Genomic DNA, 20,657 nt, shown 5'->3' with positions numbered 1-20,657 from the left:
GCAGTCCCTGTAAGCACATCGTAAAACTTTCCCTTGCAATAATTAGGTTTTGCAGTGTGCTCTTTTTAGGGATGTACGAAAATCACTTACCTTTCGGGGATTATGATAATGGTGGGGGGGGGAGGCATTCCGTCCCTCCCCCTGGAATCCTCACTGGGGGGGAGGGGCTCCGTTCCTCCCCCCCCCGGAATCCTGGCCGGCCGGCTGTGCTCCGCAGCAATTCTGCGGAGCTGCCGGCTGGCTCCGCCAGCAGCAGGACATCCAGCCGCTGGCTAGCAGGGACGCAAATGGCGGCAGCTGTAGCCGCCACCGTTTGCGTCCCTGCAGTCAGCCGTGATAGGCTACGTAAATGTTTACGTAGCCTATCACGGCTGATTTTAAAAAAACAAACAAAAACGCGCGTATGCAAATGGCGGTGGCCATGGCCGCCGCCATTTGCGTTCCTTATTTTGGCACGTCTTAAGTCTAGCATCTACGCTATTTGCGGTCCCCTTATTTTCGCCGTCTTAGTCTACGTAAATGTTTACGTAGACTAAGACGTGCCAAAATAAGGAACGCAAATGGCGGCGGCCATGGCTGCCGCCATTTGTGTACGCACGTTTTTTTTTGGTTTTTTTTAAGTCAGCCGTGATAGTTTACGTAGCCTATCACGGTGATAGTTTACGTAGCCTGCATAAATGTTTACGTAGCCTATCACGGTGTTTTTTTAAAATCTAGCCGTGATAGGCTACATAAATCTTTACGTAGCCTATCACGTTTTTTTGTTTTTTGCTTTTTTTTAACCTGGAAATGGCAGTGGCGGCAGCTGGTTGGAAGACCAGCTGCTGGAGCCGCCGCTGCCGGAGCTGCCGCCGCCAGGAAGATCCGCCCAAGATAAGTCCTGTCCCGGGGGGGTGGCGGGCCGTTCCGCCACCGATTTTGGGGGGACAAATGCGCTGGCATTTGGCCTCCCCGAGATCCGTGGCGGAACTTTCGTACATCCCTAGCTGTTTTTACAGAGAAATACATAATCCAAGATTCTCAGTGTGCTTCCAGAAGGACAGCTCTTAGCACTCCCAATCAAAAGACATTGTACAGCTATTTCGTCTTTTCTGCCTTATTTTGTGTTGCAAGAGAAAAGGCAGAAGAAGGGGAGGGGAAAGTATGGGAGGTTTACCAATAGAAGATGATGTCATCTGGACCCCTGATAAAATTCTATGAATTAGGCAGGGCAATTGCACGATAAAAGCCTCATTTGGAAGAACCCTAAGACAGTTGAATTCAACACTATTTAGAGACGTGCATTTATTTTGGCCCATTTGGTTCCACTTTCATTCATTATGAAATGAATGCCATGAATAAAAATGAGTGATGAATAGGTATGAATACTTTTGTTTTTGTTATCCCATTTGTACCTGTTAGTCACTACTTCAGGGCAGATATGTGTGCGTATTACTTTCCCCTAGCAAAGTGATGCTGATTTTGGTGGCTGCCATTTTATTTTTCCTGAATGTCTCAGACCAGCCTTCTCCAACTTGGTGCCCTCCAGATGTGTTGGATGACAGCTCCAATAATATGGAAGTTGTAATCCAACACATCTGGAGGGCAGTAGGTTGGGCAAGGCTGCCTCAGACGCTGCTTCATTCCAGAGGATTCCAGGGGTAAAAATGGGGGACACTATGTTTTGTGGCAGTTCCCATTTTCTCCCCAGAACGTCTTGGAATTATGCAACATCTTGGAAAATAAAATAGTGGCCAAAATCAGAAGGAAAGTAAGAAAGCATGAATGTGAGTAATAAAACAAATGTGATTTTAGTAAATGAATAATGACATGATTGTGGGTTTAATGAATGAACAACAAATTATGTTTTTAATAATGAAGACAAATAGAATAACCAAACAATTTTTTCTTGTATGCTCCTGACATCATTACCCACTGTAACATGGAAATACACAATACACAGATAGCCTTGTGTTGCATTCACAGAAGATTCATGTTGTGTCTTGTCAGAAACAAGTTCCCAAACACTGGTTGTGGGTAAGGTTTGTGCTTAAAATAGAAGAACAGCCTATCACAGAAAAGTGTTAGGAGGCTTTCCTTCAACACACATAAGACTGTCACTACAGAGACTTAGAGGACGCAGTACAAAAAGGGACCATGTTGTTAGTTCGGCTGCTCAGTGACTGTGCATCATGAAAGGAGAAACAGTTCTGAAGCCGTGTGCGTCAAACATTTTCTAAGGCAGATTTGCTGCTCCTTAAGGAAGGCAATAGACTGTATAGTTATCACCTGAAATGGGATGTAATCCCTCCCACAAACTATACAACCTACTACCTCACCTCCACAGAGCAGGATAGAGGCCTCATACATTTGGAAGCAGCTGTGGAGTCAAGGGCCTGGTGTCAAGACCCCCGAAAGTGGTATTGTCCATGGCAGATGACTTGAGTGCAGATAAACCAGCATCAGGAATGGGTGATCTGACAGGAGCCGATAACTTGACTGTCTCCTTAGGAAAGACAGTAGATTGTATAGTTAGCTCAGAGGGAGAATATGGCTCCACAACTATTCAATCTACTACCTCAGCCTCAAGGACAGCATTGTTTTGTTGATCATGAATGGCAAGCTTGATGAAGCAATGGCAATGGAGAACGTGGATGGTCTGGAGGCTTCAGGTGCAGTGCAATCTGCAAAAAGAGGAGGTTAAGAAACATTAGCAAATGCAAAGTGATGGCCTCTTGCAATCATAATGAGGCAGGCGGTTTCCTTTTTGTCTGCCTTTTCTGAGTGCCAGAGGAACTCACCAAGGGTGCTTCCGGATGGAGGTCTCCTGGCACTACCAATCGAAAGGCATTGTGCAGCTATTCCATCTTTTCCCCTTTCATGGACTTTTTCCTGGTAAGAAAAAAGATGAAAGCGCTGGAAAAATATGTGAGGGTTACAAATTGAAGACAATATCTGGACTTCTTGTAAAATTCCAATGAATGAGACAGGGGTGAATGCATAATAAAGCCTCATCTGGAAACACCCCTTGTGAGAAAACAGCTATATGCTTGTTAAAAAATTGGAGGCACATTTTGAGTGCTTCCAGACAAGGCTTTTATCCTGCACTTGCCCTTCCTCATTCACTGAATTTTATGGGGGTCCACACAGTGTTGTCTTCCATTTGTAACTCTCCTGTGTTTTCTCACCGCTTCTTCTGTCTTTTTTCTTACAAAAGAACATCTATTAAGGAGGGAAAGATTGGTACGCTAAGAGCCCTCTGTCTAGGGCTTTTGGAGGCTTAAATTAAATGGTAGTTTGCAGAGCATACAGATTGTATATGCCCATTAAGACCAATACCTAATCTGCAGTAACATCCAGAACCTACATGCCTATTACAAGTGTTACTGAAATAATCAGAATAATGGTTAAATTAAAAATACTGTCTAGGCTAGATTATATTCATGCGATTAGATCCAGAGAAATGCTGGCAGAAGGGGTGGGTGGAAGGTGGCTTTCCTGCACCCTCCACCCCACTGAAAAGTAGGGCTGTGTACCACTACACCTCTGGATCCAAATTCCGAGCTGAAGTGGGCTGATTTGGACTGCTTTGGTCTGGATCCAAAGTGGGTCAGTATTGGTCCGAAGCAGGCCGGATTGATCCGAAGCACTTTGGAGTGCTTCAGACCAATTTGGATAGCTGCCCGCCCAGCCGCGTGAGCTCCCTGCTCCTTACCTAGACCCGTGGGGAGCAGCCTGCAGCCATTGCCCTCTTCGAGGGACTGCCCATTTTCTTTTAAAATGGCAACTCTTCTTCTTCTTCTGGGAATTAAATGTTGTGCAAATGGTGGCCATAAGGCCATCATGTACGTAACATTACAGGCGTAAATGGCCTATTTACGCCTGTAATGGAGCATACATGATGGCCTTATGGCCACCATTTGTGCAACATTTAATTCCTGGAAGAAGAGTTGCCATTTTAAAAGAAAATGGCCAGTCCCTCAAAGAGGGCAACAGCTGTGGGCTACTCCCCACGGGTACAAGTAAGGAGCAGGGGGCTTGCGCAACTGAGGGGGGGGGAGGTTCGCGTGGCTGGGTGTGTGTGCAGGGCTTGGGGGGCAATTTGGATGTCCAAATCTTGCTTTGGATCCGGAGTTCGATGTGGGTTGGACTGGGTCCGAATCAGGCCAAGGTGAGTCGGGGCAATTTGGAAGCTCCAAATCAGCCTCTGAAGCCGGTTGGGGGGTCCCTGAACAGCCCTACTGAAAAGCCCCTCTGTTCAAAGAAGGTACCTCTGCCGGATTTTCGACAAAACCCCTTCTTCCTCAGCACCTCCTTCAGTAGACCATTCCATTCAGCAGGGTCCCCCAACCCTCGGGAGAGGCTTTTCATGGGGGTGCGGGGGGGTGCTGTTGGGGGAATTCACTTTCTGCTCTCCCTTCTGCTAGCATTTATCTGGATCCAACCACTCCTTATGGATGGGGAAGAATTTTGTTTGGTTTGCATTTTGATAAGAACTTACCAAATTCGCACTTCACGAATCAATATGCAGACCAGAACGCAGTTATCTGTTGGTATTTACACATCACAGAATTTTGCAATGCAGTTCTCCAAACAAAAAGTGAATACAAAAATGTGTATATTAGGGGAAAGTGCACACACAAAAATGCATACTCTAGTGGGGGAAAATGCTCAAAATAGCATTATATTAAGGAAAGCTGCTTGCAAAGAAGTCTATATTCGGCAAAATTACATACAATAATGCATATATTAGCAAAAAACGTACATGAACATGCATATGTTTTGTGTGGATTTTTTTAAAGTCGCAAACTGATGTGTAAATGGGATGGAATGAATTTAAGAGTATAAAACAGATGCTGGGAGAAACTGAAACTGACAGACTTGTCCAACCCTACCCGTCATCTTTATCTACTAATTAAAGTATTTCTAACTTGCCTTTCAGTCAGGGAAATCCCTAAGGTGGCTCATGATATAAAAACAACATTTAAAACAGAACAAAACACTAGCCAACTCTGATACACCCATAGTTTTCTGATTTTCTCCCATAATTTTCAACAGGGCAACAGCCGATACATCACATAATCAGCTGTCATGATGCCTGACGAGCGGAGTCTTTGCTGCTTGCTGAAAAGTGAGCAATGAAGAAACCACAATGGCCCTCTGAGGGAGAACATCCCAAAGTTATGTGCCATCACCAAACAGGCCATCTTTAGCATCACTTCTTTGGCATTCTGTTAATTTTTTATTCCTGATATACATCTCCTCCCCACTCTCCATGCAATCGTATTCTGAAAATGACAAAACATCTCTGTTGACTTTTGCGGTAACTTGCCAAAATGTTATTGTCTCAAGATACTTAACTGTGAGGCAGGTCCTGGCCCAAGAAATTTTGCTGCTTGAGGGAGAGTAGGAAATGACTGCTCACAAGTCAAGGTACATTGCTACAGAATCCAAGGCCAGTTATGTTATTTGGCACCCAAGGCAGAAAGTCCCACAAACACCTCTCCCCTTCCCTGGCAGTAAAAATAATAAGTATAAACTAAATAATTAACCATTTGCTGCCTTTTCACAACACCCCAAATCAGTTGCCTGAGGCAGCCTCCTAACTCTGCCTAATGGTAGGGCTGGCCCTGACACCTTTATTCAGTATTGAGCATTAACATGTGAGTAGCCCTTGGTAAAAAAAGAAAGAAAAAAGTTTCCTTTTCTCTGTTAAATAAAAAGCTGTAGCCCAGAAGTAATACATAGCAGAAAATATACTACAGGCAGCTGGACTTTTGCTACTTATAGTTCCTGTATTAGTCTCCCCTTCGCACCAATGGGCACACTTGCATGTTAGCAGACATATCATGTGTTCACCTTTTTCATTAATGTTTTGGATTCAGAGGATGAGGCTAACAACATAGGGCACAATCCTGTGCATGTTTAGACAGAAAGAAGTCCAACTCCCAGCCTGCCCTGCCAGCTAGGCAGTCACGTCTGTGTTGAATTATCTTCTCCATCACCTCTGGCACCCTTTTTATGTCTTCCCCTTTTCTTTGATCAATAAAAGTTTAAATATTTCCAAGGATGGGAGGAATGTGGATTATAAAGACTGAAAGACTTATTTTGGGGACTTTCTCCTAAAAGTGGGATACAGCTGCGAAAACTCCGAAATATCTCAGTCTCATAGATACATATGCACCAAATAATACACTTTATAGCTAATCTTCAAGTACAGGCATAGATAGTAAGACCTCTTACACAACTAGAAGCCATTATTATACAAAGTTTGGAGGATACAAAAGTTTTGGCCTCCAAAATTTACAAGTGTTTTATAGAGGAGTACTTTGGGGCAACAGAGGAAGTGAAGATGATATGGTAACACGATTTGGGAATAACAACTGAAATAGAAAAATGGAACATGATGTGGAAAACTACTCCATTTTCCACTGCTCCATTTATATCCTCCAAAATCTGGAAGAATAGTTTAAAGTTAGTACATCAGTGGTATTTAGCTCCTTTAAAGGTGAGCAAGATCTTTAAACTGGGCCATCGACATGTTGGAAATGCCACAAAAAAATCAGATCATATTTACACAGGTGGTGGCAATGTGAGATAGTAAATCGATTCCGGAGCCTGGTATTTGAAGAAGCAGGGAAAATTACAAACCAATGCATAAGTTTAACTCCAGGCTTACTAAATATATACGAAAGTGATAATGAAAACCTACATCATAAAAATCTACTTAACTTTTCTGGACAGCAGCAAGGTTGGAAGTAGCAAGGTATTGGAAAAGTGAACAAGAATTTACAATCACAGAATGGTGAGATAGAATGTGGACAATAGCTTTAATGGAGAAACTAAGAGAATCAGATTGTATAGATACAACCAACAGGAGGACAATTTCTATTTTACAGTGTGATTTGATAAACTATTCAATCACACATCATGAACGGGCCGTATCACCAAATACCTGTGGCTTGTTATGAGAAGATATATACAAATGACACATAATCCTGGCTGAAAAAAGAGAATGACTATTTTATATAAACTCTGGCTCCACAGCTTTTCATGTCTTAATATACAGGTTACTTCCCCTTATGTATCTTGACAATCTCTGTATCATTGAGGCCTAAGGTTAATACTTGTAAGTTTTTCTTGGTTAACAAAAATCGATAATTTTTTTTTTTTTTAATGGCATAAGGGATGTGTTATTTAAAAGTCAAGGTGATATTGATGAACTGGGGGGTAATTAACAAATCTAGGAGCAATTGTGCTGCAGAGACCATTCCATTTAATTAGCCAGATTAGGGCTGTAATCACATACCCAATTAATTGGAAGTACACCCCAATAAACTATTTACTTATAAGTATACATGGATAGGATTGTGCTTTAAGTCACTAACGTGGTACTGGTGCAAAAATGACTACTGATATCTTGGGTTGCCCTTAGGCTGAGAGAGGTTCCCTACCCCTACAGAAGCATTTAAGAACCCTAAACATAATACTGTTTAGATACCATCTGTGCAAAGTTTTGGCCACCTGCCCTTCCGAGTATTTTATCTGACCATTCAGAGGAGAGAGATGTGAAGATCAGACCCCAGATGTCTCTCAGTGGGGTAGAACTTAGGGTGGAGTGGGGAATTACATATTTGAAGTGCCGAACAGAAGGGTGCTGTTGCACTTACGTCCTGCTTACAGATTTCCCGTCGACAGCTGGTTGGCCACTGTGTGAACAGAATGCTCAACTAGATGGACCCTTTGTGTGATCCAGGATGACTGTTCCTATGTTCTTAAGTATCCCATTGAAAAACATCATGGGTTGCATCCAATGTTACACTAGCAGAAACAGTACAAGAGATAGCATTGTTCCACTAGCAATTCCTCAACTAGTTGCGGAACAACTAACACAAGTAAGACCTAGCCTAATGAAACCATAATGAGTTGTGCAAGGGGTTGCACAACTGGAATCAAAGTGTAGGACTTAACACTTGCACAAGGATGAAAATGGGGTTTCTGCAGACGATAGAAGCATTGTACTAGTGGAATGACCACGCTGAATACAATTCATTGAATTAGATTTTAATAGATTACTGGATGGAAAGAAGCTGAGCACCTATGAAAGACTGATATTTTATATGCAAAGCCTGGAATGATTTATATATAGAAAACCAAAACACTTTAGAATATTTGTTATGTTCTACTGCTTTGTCATTTGGTATTCTAAACACGTGGAGTTGTTGTGCCCATTTTTCATGGAAGGGCTCAAATAGTGAGGATGCATGGGAAGAGGCATGCATCTTTTATAGATATGTGCATTGGAGGAAGTGCTTTAAAAAGAAATAGTATCACCTTTTGCACACACCCTTGGTGGTTTCAGAAGTTGTTAATACATGATTATTTCCCTCTAGACAACCTTACATGAACCTAGTTACATAGAAAAGCAATCTCATGGCGTAAGGCAATACTTGGCCAGAGTCTTGGACTTGACAAAGGAATGCTAATAGTTGGGGATATTCAGGTGATGTCCCTCAATGGGAACTAATTGTTAGAAGACTGCTTGCAACACAGCGAAGGGGGGTAGGGAGTATACCTTCTCCCCTCCCTGCTAAGAATGTTGTAATCTATTTCCCTATAATACACGATAGACACGATAGAAGCTGCAGTTCTGAGTCAGGCAATAAAACAGAGTGGGAGAGTCACTCAGAGAGGGCTGAGCTGAGGTTTTGGAGCTTCGTAGGCTGAGAGCATTTGGGGAAGCAGGGGTGCTTCTCCAGAGATCCAACACTGGGCAACAACATTTGTTTTGCTGGAATATTTCAGCTGTCTGCCTCCACCTAGACTCAGGCTGTATATTTGTAAATAAACACAAATATTACAAGATGCTGCAGGTCCTCAGTGATGTCATTCCAAAGAAAACAAAAGCCAGGTAAGCGCTGCACCCCTGAAACTTCTCACTGCTCAGAGAATTGGGGCACAGATTACACTAGTGTCAAGACAGATTCAAGAGATCCTATTTTACAGTGAGAAAAGGTTGTGTGCCATAAGAGCTTCAACAGAAGAGGTAAGGTTCATTAAGTTGGGTTAACTGCAACGTGTCTACCTTTACTAATGGCTGCACAAATCCACTTTACGGCTGCCATCTGTCCATTTTAAACAAACATTCTAATTTTTAAAGCACATCCCCTACGCTAGGTCAATTTTACATTTGCCATATTTTGCATGAGTTAGCATACTAGGGAATTATCCATACCAATCCCCTTATTTCTGAGCGGTGGAGCTACTACTCCCAGGAATCAATGTTCCAGACCCAGAATATTACATTTCCCAGTGAGCAACATTGCACAGAACAAGTAGCAACACTGGATGCAAAGAGTCACGATAACTTGCACTACCTCTCATAGCAACAGCTAGAAGCTGATCCAGGAAACCTTGTTTCTATTTTTAGTATTACAATAGGGGCCAGAGGTGCCAAATGTAATCAGGACCCCACCTTAACATAACTGGATAGTCACAGTAGAAAATAGTTGTTCCAAAGACAAGAATGCAGAATAACTAAATAAGGGAACCAGGAAATCATATGAGAGAACATCAGCCAACCCCATATTTCCTGTACTATCAGTGGTGCAGCTAGGCCTGGACTTTGGGACTGTGTAATCCAGGGCACCACACACCCCATGGGCACCCACAAAGGACCACCCACTCCATTTTATTCCTGTACTCATGATGGTGCTATGATTTAAGTGAACCTAAAATGAAAAACTGCACATGCTCAGATAATTTTTTTCATCATGGTTGGCAAAGAGTTTTCTTGTTCTAACATCAGGAATGTAGAAGCAGATGTAAAGCATGAATTGGCAGGGGTGGGGAGAAGAGCAATGTTACTGGTATGAATACGCATGGGCATCTAACGCCCCCGTTCTTCCCCCCCCATGAGACTGTTATATCCAGGCTCTGAAATTACCTAGCTGCACCACTGACTACTATAACCCACATCTGCAGCCATTTTGTGGTAGGATCCTAATAGTACACAGGATGGGCAAGGAGCATAAATAAAAGTCAGTATAAAACAGCAGATGTGTAAATATAACGAATGTAATACACTGATAACAGTCAATGAAACAAATAAAAACAAATAAAAATAAATAATAAGATGTCAAGTGCTTATGCACTCCTCAGACAGAACACTGGAAATCAAAAGCACATTTACTTGTTATTGTGCAAGTGCGCAAAATACCTCCTGTATGTTCTTTTTAGATCTCTGAAAGGGCTAGTGACATTATCATGATATAGTGAACAGCCCTGGAATATCCTTGAGGAAACCAGTCCTCTGCAGCAGCAACCCCCACCCCTCCAGCCTTTGGACCTGCAGAAATCCCTAAATCCAAACATAAGAGATCCCATTCCACTTCTCTAATTGTTGTTACACTGTATATCAGAGGGTGGGTAGCAACTGAGACTGTGGAAAAAAATGTGACCACTGCAGCAGCTATAGGAGAGCTATTTTGTTTGGCTTTCTGATCTCCTGCCCAGATTTCCTTCTTAATAATTACTTTTAATTGTTTATGTTTTTTAGCCACACACCACTGGCTGAAGGACGAAGGGGTCCGGACAAGCGAATACAAGAGAAATCCAAACTTTAAGGTGGGGGAAAAATAGTGCTCATCTGGCAGGAAAGAAAGTCATTTTATGGACAAGGAACATCTTTAACCCTACCCAACCCTACCTCTGATCCCTAAATTATATATTTACTTGGTATGTTTAGTACAGAAATATAGCATTCCTATGCATTCTGGAATTTCTGCAAGGAAGGCAACATTTTCTCTGCATAGATTTTAGAACAAAGATCTATTCAAATTTCAAGAAAGAGGATCGATCAAAGCAGAACATTCCCCCCCACCCCAATCAGTCACAGCTCAAATGTTCAAGCATTATAACATAGTGTGTGGGGGTGGGGTGTGAAGGGGAAAGCAATATGGTTTTGCAAAGACCATTTTACAGAGTGGAATGGTTCTCAAGATGTCATGGTTTAAAAAAAAATAGAAAAAGAAAATAGCCTCATTATAACAAGAAATCAGGTGCTTTGAATCCTGGTTTCATGCACATTTCTAGGGAAAAAAGATGTCACAGCTGTGCTTTTCCTATGGCTTAGTATCAAAGCTCCATTATCCATGACCAGCATATCTGATTGAATGTCTTAGAATTCACGCCTTGGCAAAGCCAGAAAGTCTGAATGCAGTTAAGGCAGCTATTTAGAACGCAAACAAACGTGAGCCATTGTGAGATCCTAAGCTCACCTCAAAACCAAAAGGATTTTTTTGGAGAAGTCCTAAAAGCTTCAGGTGCTGCTCTGGATTATTAAGAGAGTCTGGCAAACTATAAAACAAAGAACAAAATAGTTCTTTGAAAAGTGGACGCTGCTTTCAGCTTTTGTGTAGTCAGAGTCTGGAAAGGCGCTGCCAAAACAATGCAGGGACATTTCCCAGAGAGAAAAGTGGTGCCAGTCTCTCTTTAAATCTTTTCAGCCCCTCAAAATGATAGCTAAACTGAGACAACCAACCTGAAACAAACACACTGGATTAAGTCAGCTGTCTGCATGCCTACAAAATGGCTGACAGGAAGCCATTTTGTCATTTAGATTTGCCTATAGGAAGGCTGCAGCGTTTTTTGTTCAATTCGTGTGACTGATTTTTGAAATGCCACAAGAAGAGCAGCAAGAAAAGCACCCAATCTTTTCAAACATTATCATAGTATCAGGATTTGCATGCGGAATATATTCTAGATTATATTACCTAGAACTTTTAAAAAAAGTTCACAATAGTATTTTAGCCACCATGTGCTTGCTTTTGTGAGTGCCTTCTTGAAGTACTGGACTTTTTTTTTTTTTTTAGCAGGAGTGAGAAACCAAACCCTAGAGATGCCGTGAAGTATGTGTAACATTCCTGGGCCCTCTTTAATAACAGCAAGAAAACCTCAGATTAAAATTATTTAAAATTCACATACACTTTGTGCCTTTGTTCAAAGCAGCCAACAACCATAATGTTAAAACTACAATTATCATAATGTACATATTGGTAAAAATATAATACCATTATACTGTATTAAGCGGAAAGACAGCAAAGATCAGCATACTGGTTTTAATCTGGTTTTATGAAACTAATGGTTTTATCCTTTGCTACAGGTTTTATCTTTGTTTTATTCCATGTTGTTTTTATTTTTTAATATTTGTACTGTATGTTTTTAATGTATTGTACACCGCCCAGAGAACTTCAGTTATTGGGCATTTTAAAAGGAAAGTAATACATAAATGAAAATAAATAAATACAACAATGTGCACAACGTAAAATAAGGTCTAGGTGCTGTGCTATAGCAAACTCCAGTCCAAAGGTAGCAGAGAAATCATGAAAAATCTTGATTTTTCCCTGGGTAATGGATGTGAACCTGGTGGAAGGGGGGAAGGCTTAGCCTTGGACATAGCCTAGTTGTGATTCCTTAAGAGTTTTGAACAGGGGAGGGGGAAAAATTAAGTCTATTTAGCTTCCTTGAGAGCCCTTTTTAATTCTGGGATAAAAATGTAAAAAAGGAATGGGGGGAGGAAGGCACTGCAGCAGAAGGGGTGATCTTAGGTTCCCCCCCCCCAAGTTGTTCTCCACCCCCAGCTTAAAAAAAAGGCTTTATAAACACTCCCATGCTAGAACAATACAGCTGAACATACAAATAAAACAAAACAAAACCTTTTAAGAAAGTTCACAAAATCCCCTGGCCCTGTGTCACTTGACACCAGTGATGTCACAGGCCGGTGGCACTTGTGCAATCACATTCCATATGGCAATAGCAAAAGAAATGAGTGCAGTAACACAGAAAAGAGTTACTGTTTCTCGGCAACGAAATTTGGCAGTCTGGGAAAATGCAATATCCCTGCAACAGAAGCACTACCTGGAAGGAAGACATCAGGAACCCCTCAGCAAGTAATTGGCTGTTGCACATATATTGAACTAATAAACAATAGTTGGAAAAGCCCTTAGAAATTGCCCAATGCCATTCATGCTTCGGGGGAGGGGGGGGATCTGAACTTCCTAGGCAGCTCAACAGGTTATTCAATGCCTTGACTCCTCAATTCTTGAGAAAAACAGCGCAACTCATTTTCCCTACATTTCCAAGTTAACAGTAGTGCAGGGGTGCAATTTTCCCTTCTTTTGCTTCAGTCATAATCCAAATTAGGAATGAATTTGACATTTCTAAATGGCTTAAAATCAGAAACAGTTGTTTTAATAAGTGACAAATTAGTTGTTCTCCAGTTTACTGATTTATAGTGGAATCCCATACAGGCTACTCACGTGAGTTTAATGGGGCTTACTCCCAGATAAGTGGGTGTAGGATGGTGGCTTTAATATATTGTGGGCGTTTCCTTCATTATGTTTAACAGCTTTCACTAAAACTACAAATATTCATATTACCTTGACTGTTCCTGTATCATGCTTTTGATTTGATAATTCTCCATAAATCATGTACAAGCTATGTATAAGTGTACACAACACAAATTATAGTTGCAAATTACATACCCTCTGTACCTCCTACCCGTGTAACTTCATGGCATGAATAAAGGTTCAACATCTTAAACTCCATGCAGTGGATAAAGTATAAGACTTTTAATGTTTAAATGGTCAGTAATCATGACAGAAAGAGTGGCTCAAAAAGTACCTTCTTGTACCTTGTATAGAACATTTCCATATATTTTAGGTATTGTTAATATTTGGGCAATAATATTTCTTGTTATATAATTATTTAAATACAACTCATAATCTGAAGTATCTCTTATTCTGGAAAAGCATAATCTTCTACTCTATTTTCTCCCATGTTCCACTTACCTATCTATTGCAGACAAGGTTATTGTCCAGGGGTGGGGGAAGGTTTTTTTTATATTCCTTTTTGTATGTAATATAACATAATGTATTATATTACATTAAAAAACAACTGTCCAGATAATAGATGGATTCTGTACCACAACTCTAATTACTATTGCTACAAATCCAGTACCATCTTTTTATCTATGTAGAGATAAATATTATATATATATACAGACGTATCACCATTCTAACTTACTAGTCCTGACTTACTCAGCTCTTTAAAGTTTAGTACCTTTCCAGTGGGTATTCACAAAATAGTCATGAAACGAACTGGCTTCTTCTCTAGCACCAGCTTTTTGACACCACTGGAAAGAAATATGTTGCTCTTAATAACAGACACACAACTAACATTGCACTATTATAGTACTGAGGACACTGAACTCTACAAAGATGCTTAGAAATGGCATCAAGGTCTTTTCAGCTGTTCTTCAGATGCTTCTGGCATGAAGTGTCATGAATTCTTATAATTTATTATAGGACTTGCACATATTACAGCAGGAATTTTCTCTTACAATGCTAGCTCCACTCTTATATAAGCAACAATGAAACTATGGTATTCAACTACAGCAGTGCTTTTAAAAAAATACAATTTGACTTTCCTTGAGGTAAGAATTTTTGAGGAAAATAAGTCGGCATAGATAAATTGATCAACAGATGTAGAACATAAAGACTCTTGGCACAATATATATATATATATATATATATATATATAACCAAATCCTGCTTTCAGAATTGAAAAACAAGAATGGAAGTGGGATAAGTTAAATCCTACGTATAGCATGGCCTGTCATAATCACATTGACCAACTACATACAATTATTCACAATTTTAGTGCTTAATCAAACAACAATTGATGATACAACATCCAAAAAAAACATACAAGAAACACAATTTCCTTTGATACTGCAAACAAACCTTTCCAGCTGTTCTAGGCACAGCACCACAATCCTGGCTGTACCGAGTAATGTTACACCGATAACACAATAGCTCATTTTGGCAACCCAGCCTATTTGCAACACTCGGCATATGCCAAAACTACCCACATGTGTCTCCAACTCTGGTTTTATTCCAGACCGGCTTTCTCGGTTTTGTTACAGATGGTGCCACGTAGAGATGAAAGAGTTAGGTTCAAACATGGCCGAAGATACCCAAAAGAGCCACGTCCCAGCCTCTTCGCTTCCCCTTTCTGACGGAAGACGAGTTGGCCAGGCAGCAGCCATTTTGCATGCCTCGAAAGAGGGAGAAAAAAGGAAGGGAGGGGAGAGAGAAGCCAGGAGAGATGTGTGTGGGTATGTGTAAGTTAGAAAGGAATCATCAAAGCTCCTCAGAGATACACCTTCCCTTTCTTCTATGGGGTAGAAGAGCTAAGCCTAAATAGATCAGCTTCTGAGGTTTCTTACATGCTATTGCTCATGAAGTTTGAATCTGCTGATCTTAAAGAGAAACACATCTTTCCTAGGACTAGCTTATTTCTGGCACAAGTAGAAGCATGACTCAGCTTATACTTCTTAGCCAAAAAGGGACACACACACAAATTCTGCGGAAAAATTCCCAATGGGAAAAGAGCAGGGTAATGGAAACCACCTGGCAGTGTCAAACTTAACTGACCTTCCCTTGGTAAGAAGCTGCACAAATATTTCATTAAAGGCACAGTAAAGGTCTTCTCAAGAGAAGAGTCTTTGGCCATATGGACAATACAGCTTCTAGATGGCTTCTCATACTTCATGGAGGAGGTCAAAGGAAAATCCAGCTGATATTTTTTAAAAGATAAGATCATAGTCTGTCTCATAAATGTCCACTTCTGATGCAGCAGTAATGATTCATAGTTTGGCATAACTAGGTTGTAGTTTTATTGTGAGGACCAGATCTCAAGTGCTAGCTTATTCTGGAATGACAGTCTTCAGCATATTATTAGGAAGTACCTATGATTCTATAATAAAATATTTAAAGGAGTTTCCAGGTACAGACTTTTGTGAACGACAATCTGACATGCCTGACATTTACAGTACCCATTGTGCAAATCCCTATGCTGATCTCATTAAGCCCAAATAGACTGATAACATCAGTTGGATGGCACAAAACCAGTGATGGTAATGCCAGTTCTTCATGCTAGTTGGTATTTTTTCCCATGAAGTGGTTTTCTCATTACAGTTTACCACTACCTTTAATGGAGGAAGCAGCTATCTGGAAACACTTTAACTTTCTATTGAACACAATGGCTGAGTTGTCCAATACTAATTGCTCATCCCAAATCGAGACAAACAGACATTATTATAGTGGATAAGCAGTATGAAATCACTGTTGTTATGGCTAAGCAGTCCTTCAGAAATATTTGTTGCCACGGAGATGTGCATCCCATTGAAAGCAATGAAATCTGGATTGACAGCATCTGCATTCAGATGTGCATCTGATTTATACCTCTGGTTCCCAATCCAGAAAAGGATGTCCACACATGGAGGATGTTTGTGTGTGCAGATCCCCCTCTTCGAATTAGCGTGCTTAAACATCAAGGTAACTGTCAAAAAGTCCCACAAGCTGTAATTTTAAATGTTCAGTGAGTTCGTATCTGTAAGGAAAGGCCCTCATATTCCTTGGATGCAAACTCAAAGGGTGACATCCAACATCACATGAATGGATTTCCAGTGCTGCAATGGGGCTTCCCCTTCCTCTGCTTTATGTTGTACCCCCATACCCTACAAATCAGATCTGGAGGGTCTCCCAACTCCAAGAGCCGATTTAGGGGGCACAGGGGGTTGAAGTGGGGAAGAGGTTTTGCTGGTAGCTGGACACAGTAGAATACAACCCAAAGACAAATGTTTACAGGGTCATTATGCCAAGTGTATTATATACCAGTTAATATTAAAATGACTTATGGAAATAATGCTGGTAGAAATTGGAGGTGAAATTGTGCAGATGCACACATAGTGGAACTGCAAACACGGTGGTTTATTAGAGGAATAGATTTTTAAATGGATATTGTTAGATTTAAAACACCATCAAGGCAATTGGTGATCTTTCTGAGTGCATTGGTGATCTTTCTGAGTGTTCTGAAGCTATATGCTATGAAAAAGCATACGATTTTGGTGAGAAATTTATTGATATTGGCTCAGATCCTGTTGGCAAAATAAAACTATTACTAACAACTGTGAAATGGACATAGGAACTATGGCAGATTATGTTAATGAACAAGCTGACATATATAAAATGCTTATGAGAAGAAACAAACTCCAGTTATGAGATGGCAGTCTCATAACTGGACCAATGATGGCCTTTTTAAATTTTGAAACACTATCAGAGTTGATGAGAATATTTTGGCAGGGAGAACGGTCAATGGTGTAAGAGTTATGCTATCAAGAATTTACTTATTAGTGATGTAGCAATATTTGTAATATTTTAATTTATACTTTAATAAATTATAAAGAAAAAGTCATGATCTGTGATATGTTCCTTTTACTAAATCTAAAGAAAGACCTCTAAAATGCTTGATAAAGTAACTTTTAAAAACTGCTTTGTAGTTAGCTGTTTGTTTATTTATTTAGTTTTCCTGAACCAGCCAGAGACAATGTTGTATAGGCTAATGGTGGATTTATTATGAATGAGGAGGTCCCTGCTCTGGAAGCAATCTCCAGGTTTTATCACAGCAGTGTAGCAACATAGCCCAGATTAACACTTAGTGTACATTACCTGGTAGAAGTCAGACATAAGATACAATGCTCCAGAGCTGGACATGTTTCAAAATCTGTTTCTTGCTAGAATGGGGTGAGGTGGTGCTCTAGGGCCAAAGTTGTGGTAAAAATTAGTGGGACGTGGATTCAAAGGTTATTCTGGAAGCAAGTAATTGGACAGCAAGTCTTTAATGCTCTTCCATGGAATGCGGCAAAGCAGAGGAGGAGGAGGCGGCCTCTGCAGGGCTGCAGAGATGGATGTATAATTTAGCTATGCACCCTTGTTAGGAAGAGGCCAGGCCTTGTTAATCTCCTTTTGGAAAGACCAGTTAGGCTTAGTTGATTGTGATCAGTTGTAGGCAAGAGCTATGCCCCACCTAGCTTACATAAATGGATCTAGTCTTATAAGCAATGGGTGTTCAAAAAGCTTCCCTAGTTCATCCCAGGAAACTTGCTGAAATGTCCACTTCAAAAGCCATAGTCTGATAATTTGATAGCAAGAATCAGGGCAGATAATTTAATTAAAAACTTGCCATTCATACATAAAGTACAGTAAGGAAATAAGAGAGAGAGAGAGACATTCAGGGTATGCCTGCCAACCGTAACTCAACTGGCTTCTGTGTTTGACCCTTGCTTCAATAACTGCTTGTCAATATTATGAACTCAAATGTTATATACTAGTTCAGGCTACACCACATAGATGGTAATCCATGAGCATCTTTATATTTTCAATTTTCTACATTTAATTAAATTTGCCATTCACAGCATCTAGGGATGGACAGATCTATTTTAGTTTCTCATTTTTCCAGTCTTAACTTCGGCTCATCTCGAACTTTGAGAATTTCTCCAGACTTAAGTTCGGTTCATTCCAAATAGTAAGCATTTTTGTACACATTTCTCCTAACACATTTTTGCAAGCAATTTTCCTAATATAATCCATTTTAATGTTATTTATATGCATTTTCATACATAATTTTTGACTGGAGAATTCCATCATCATCATCATTATTATTATTGGAGAAGTGCAAATTCCAAAGGGTAACTGAGTTTCAGTCCACATAGTGGTTCAAAAGCATGAAATAAGGTGAACTGAATGAATTTCTCCCCCATTCGCTAACAGTATCCCAAATTCCATTCCCTTAAAAAGGAACTAGATATGGTCTGCTCCTCTTTGAGGCAGGTAGTAATTTTCAAAGCTTGTAAGGGAGGTGGAAGTGCAGGTTTTCAGTGGCTAAGGCACCTGGTTATTCCTCACATCATCACGTGATTGGCTCCTTCCAGTTCTCCCAGATGTAAATGGACATTTGAGGCACCCAGTTAGGGAGGTAAAACAAGACTGGGCATGATGAGTAGATCATTCTGATGTGTATGTTGGTCACACGAATGCGTGCACCTTAACTGTTCAGATTACATAGCTTGGGACCAATTCCAATACAACACTCTCAATTATCTTTTCACACATAAAGGAGTATGGAGAATGTACATCATTTCAAGCTTTACAAGTGCCTCATGTCCTCTAGCTATATCTGAAATGAATGTGGAATATTATTAGCATCTTAATAAGCAACGGGACAGGGCTGCACTACAGATTTTCACCTTGGGTCAGTTTGTGTTGTAGACCACATGGGTAGCATTCTTTACAGAATGCCTAGGTGCTATGATGAATAGATGTAGTGTGAGTTATGACTGAAAGTCCAACTGGGGCTTGAGGGAAGCTCATGGTCACATTTAGGAAGGATAAACACTGTCATAGAATCTCTTCTCTACTCATCATATTTTGTGAAATCACAGCAATTGAATCAAGAGGTTATTTGCATAGATGTGGTGGTATTATAGGCATGATATTGTGCACAAATAAATATGTACATAAGGGTGTACAAGCAAAAGGGAAAGTTCATGCATCAAAGAGAGAAACAACAAACAAAGTTTTTTCAAAAGAATGAATGAGACTTAGATGCAAGGTCATGACACTTAATGGTTATGATGAGTTTAAGGTAAGATACGGTGGTTTAGAGTAACACTGCCACATTGTTGCTCAAGTGAAATATTCAGTTTAACATGTTTAATTTCGATTGTGCCATTGGGGTAACATGGAAAAACAAAGAAATGTCAAGGCACCCTATTAATACAATGGTACATTAAATGCAGTGAAAAAGAATGGAGCATGTAATACAGTCTTGATAAAGTATGGACTGAAGATACAGGGAAATTGGAAACTAACATTAAACTTGCCATCAGCTACTAGAAATCAAATCAGGATAACATGTAGGCATCCAACACCTCACCACAATGTTGTGCTAAATGAGTTCAGCTGGTATTGGATAATAGTACCCCATTGATTGTATCTGCAGTCATGTTTTAACTGTAGTTCATTTAGAATGCATGAACTGGAACAAAAATGTAATTCTGAATATAAACCAAGGTTTCTTTTAAAAAAGCTCAAACCTTATGCAGAAGAAAAAATAATAATTGTATAAATAATGAGATATGCAATTTTGGAACTAATTTCACATAACTCTCCATTCATATTATTGTCTCCAATGTGCCATCTGAATCCCTTGCATTCACAAATACATTTCATTCTCGCAGTAGATAGATGGTGGCTATCTCATTAATGTACATGAAAAGCAAATGGGTCAATTATATTATCTTTCATTTTATTGCAAACATCCCTAGAACTTCTCTTAAAAGTCTTGGGTTTTGCACAAAGTGGCCTTGAATGATGCCAAGTTCTGTCTCTCCCTCAATGTAGCTACACTTGTGATTCTTCTGCACTGGTAGTCATCTCCTGCACAAAAGAGCTTGCAAGCACTGGTAGTTGTAGGAGCAATGACAGCCCCCTTATGCTATCTCCTAAGGACTGTTTCAGCATCCTAGGAGATCAGTCCTAGACACAATCTCAAAATTACCTTTTACTGTGCGAAAAGAATGGTCAGGTAGATGGGGCTGTGCTGCATGACTCTGCTGCTTTTGATTAGCATGGCATTCCACTTCAGTTGTAGGTGTTAGTAGTTTAAAATGAGTATTTACACGCCCATAGCTAAAGATGATTGGGCTGGCTAGGCGTTGGGCTGGCTAGGCGTTGTCAAGGATGCTTTAACTATAGGGCTTCCCGTCCCATTGC

The 20,657-nt window shown here is 40.3% G+C and overlaps 1 long non-coding RNA gene across 2 annotated transcripts in view; it reads right to left on the bottom strand.

The window, feature by feature from the left end:
• LOC146348383 (uncharacterized) overlaps positions 1–20,657 on the bottom strand; it is a 68,122-nt gene that overhangs the window by 40,966 nt on the left and 6,499 nt on the right. For both annotated transcript variants that reach the window (XR_014790606.1, XR_014790605.1), the window contains exon 2: positions 2,319–2,663. This is a non-coding gene — a long non-coding RNA (uncharacterized LOC146348383). The remainder of the gene's footprint in view (positions 1–2,318; positions 2,664–20,657) is intronic.

The sequence above is a fragment of the Heloderma suspectum genome, chromosome 4, assembly GCF_057233095.1.
Source record: "Heloderma suspectum isolate Gila_16-S chromosome 4, 16-S_ref, whole genome shotgun sequence".
Classification (NCBI taxonomy): Eukaryota; Metazoa; Chordata; class Lepidosauria; order Squamata; family Helodermatidae; genus Heloderma; species Heloderma suspectum.
Note: the sequence above shows the minus strand (reverse complement) of the source record. Positions and strands in the feature narration are given on the sequence as shown.